The sequence below is a fragment of the Pogoniulus pusillus genome, chromosome 27, assembly GCF_015220805.1.
Source record: "Pogoniulus pusillus isolate bPogPus1 chromosome 27, bPogPus1.pri, whole genome shotgun sequence".
Classification (NCBI taxonomy): Eukaryota; Metazoa; Chordata; class Aves; order Piciformes; family Lybiidae; genus Pogoniulus; species Pogoniulus pusillus.
The window spans coordinates 18707479-18710690 of NC_087290.1; positions in this window are offsets into that span (position 1 = coordinate 18707479).

Consider the following 3212-nt stretch of genomic DNA (forward strand, 5'->3'; position numbering starts at 1 on the left):
GGTGCTGAGAGGCAGCACCCCCTGGCCACAGCAGTGCACGGCAGGGGGAGGCAAGAGCAGGATTAGTGTTCTACGGCATCCCCAGCCACGAAGTGAACTGGAGTTACCCGAATCACCCGCAGTCCTGGGGGAACTCATCTGCTTTAAGCCAGGATGGCCAAATACCTTGCTGGGCTGATAGGCTTAGGAGAATCCACAAAAGAGGCTGAACTCATCTCTGCTCCGCGCAGTGGGTGCCGAGGTGAATTAGTTGTAGCTCTATTGTACGCTGAAGAAGAGAGGAATTTCAGCTCCAGAGTCGTCCTCGGTGTGGCAGGCGAGGAGACGGCTTAAGTGGCAATAGGGAATCTCCCTGAGGATAGGGAGATAGCTCAGGAACTGCTGCTGGTTGATGGAGGCTGCTGCTGTGCAGAAGAAATTGCAAATGGGGCTCTCTGAAGAGAACAAAATCTACAGCATCTACCAGCAGCTTATTCTCTAGATGAAGAATTAGTTTTCTTCAGATGGATGTTCCCATCTCAGCCTGCTCTGATTCATTATCTGACAAGCCATAAACAAACACTTCTCCCCACAGTCACAGAATCACAGCATCATAGAATTAGCCAGGTTGGAAGAGACCTTTGAGATCACCAACCTGCCACCCAACACCCTCTAATTAACTAAACCCTGGCATCAAGCACCTCATCCAGTCTCCTTTTGAACACCCCCAGGGACAGGGACTCCACCACTTCCCTGGGCAGCCCATTCCAATGCCAATCACTCTCTCTGCCAGCAACTTCCTCCTCACATCCTTCTCCTTTCACAAGATCACAGCTCACAGGATATTAGGGGTTGGGAGGGAACCAAAGAGACCATCCAGTCCAACCCCCCCTGCCACAGCAGGACCAGACAATCCAGCTCAGGGCATTCTGTGCTTCCATGCTCCACAACCTCCCTGCAGGTGTTGAAGGCCAGGTTGGATGAGTCCTTGAGCAACCTGTTCTAGTGGGAGGTGTCCCTGCCTATGGCAGGAGGTTGGAACTGGCTGAGCTTTGAGCTCCCTTCCAACCTAACCCATTCCTTGACTCTGTGATTCTATGACAAATGTTGTCTGGCCTTTAAACAAGAAGAGAATGCAGGAGAAGCAGCATCTGATGTTTTACTGAGTGCTGGAGTGTGTCCTCCAGACCCAGTCCCTTGGCCATGCCAAAATAACCGCGGTGGGAATGTTGTGTTCACCTTTTCCAGGAACAGGGGCACAGAATCACAGACTATCAGAGGCTGGAAGTGACCTTGAAAGCTAATCCAGCCCAACCCCACCAAGACAGGAGTCTGACCTACTCTTGGACACCTCTGCACTTGAGCATTTCCTTTCTCTTCTTTGAGCCAAGCAGAGGAGGGTGATTCAAAGCTTTCTTTCTGCCTGCATTTCTCCACTGTCCCTTTTGCATCCTTTGAGTGCTTTGTGGCTGTTGGTAGCTGCTCAGGGAATTGAAGCATGGAAGAGAAGAAAATTACATGTTTATCTTTATTTGATTTCTTAATTTGAGAAGCTGGGATAAGTTAATTAATTGACAAAGAGCTTTTAGATTTATCCTATTAGCAGTTAGGGCTGGGACTGCTGAGCAGTTAATTCACTTTGACACATCCAGAACCTGAGACTATTGATTTTTGTTCCATACTGTGTTTTCTCACTTCAGGCTAAGGTACTTTTATACCAGTTGCAGTAGTTTGGGTAAGTAGTGAGAGTAGTTAGCTAATAGTTAACTAAGAGTTAGCTAATAGTACCTAGAAATATCTTACTCTGAAATATTTATGCTGAATTATGTATACTAGTTGCAGTACTTCTGGTAAGTAGTGAGAGTAGTTAGCCAATAGTTAGCTAAGAGTTAGCTAATAGTAAGCTAATAGTAGCTAATAATATCTTATACTGAACTATTATTTTGCTGGGAGAGTAATGAAATGATTTTACTCTGCACTTACATAACTCTGATTCCATAGCCCCTCCAGAACTTGTCATAGGCTCACAGGATGTCAGAGGTTGGAAGGGACCTAAAGAGATCATCCAGTCCAACCCCCCTGCCACAGCAGGGCCATACAATCCAGCTCAGGTCACACAGGAACACATCCAGACAGGGCTGGAAAGGCTCCACAGGAGACTCCACAGCCTCTCTGGGCAGCCTGTGCCAGGCTCTGAGACCCTTCCAGTCAAGAAGTTCTCCCTTGTACTGAGCTGGAGCCTCCTGTGCTGCAGCTTCCATCCATCATCTTCAGCTCCTCTCTCCCAGCACCCCCAGCTCCCTCTCTGCCTGGCTGCTCTCAGCCACTCTGGCCCCAGCCTGTAGTGCTGCTTGGGGTTGTTGTGGCCAAAGTGCAGAACCCTGCACTTGTCCTTGTTCAGTCTCATCCCATTGGCCTCTGCCCACCCATCCAGCCTGGCCAGGTCCATTGTTGTACCCAGCCCTTAAATCAGGCCATTTTGGCAGGTATTTAGGAGTAAAGAAGGACATCCTCTGAGCCTGTGACATTAATTCGATGTGAAACAGCTATTCCATTTTTTTAACTTGTACACAAGCTTCTGTTGGATTTTTACCCCCCCTGTAATTATTCAGGAGCAAGAAAATTAAAGACTATATTCCATATCAAAAACTTCTCCTGTTTGGCTCCAATGACTTGATTATATCATTTTAATGACTGCAGAAAAAAAATTAATCAGCAGGAAAATTCATTAATTACAGCATGGCAGAAAGCCACGGAAGGAGGCAGCAGTGCTTCTTTAACAGATAAATCATTACTCAGACAAACTACTTCAGAGCCATCTTGCAAACATAATAACCTGCTGGGGAGGGGCCTGGAGCACAGCCCTGAGAGGAGAGGCTGAGGGAGCTGGGGGTGTGCAGCCTGCAGCAGAGGAGGCTCAGGGCAGAGCTCATTGCTGTCTGCAGCTGCCTGCAGGGAGGCTGTAGCCAGGTGGGGTTGGGCTCTGCTGCCAGGCAAGCAGGGACAGAACAAGAGGACACAGCCTCAAGCTGTTGGACTCGATGATCTCCTTGGGTCCCTTCCAACCCCTAACATCCTGTGATCCTGATCCTGTTGTGCCAGGGGAAGTATAGGCAGGATATCAGGAGGAAGTTCTTCACAGAGAGAGTGATTGGCATTGGAATGGGCTGCCCAGGGAGGTGGTGTAGTTGCTGTGGCTGGAGGTGTTGAAGGCAAGCCTGGCTGGGGCACTT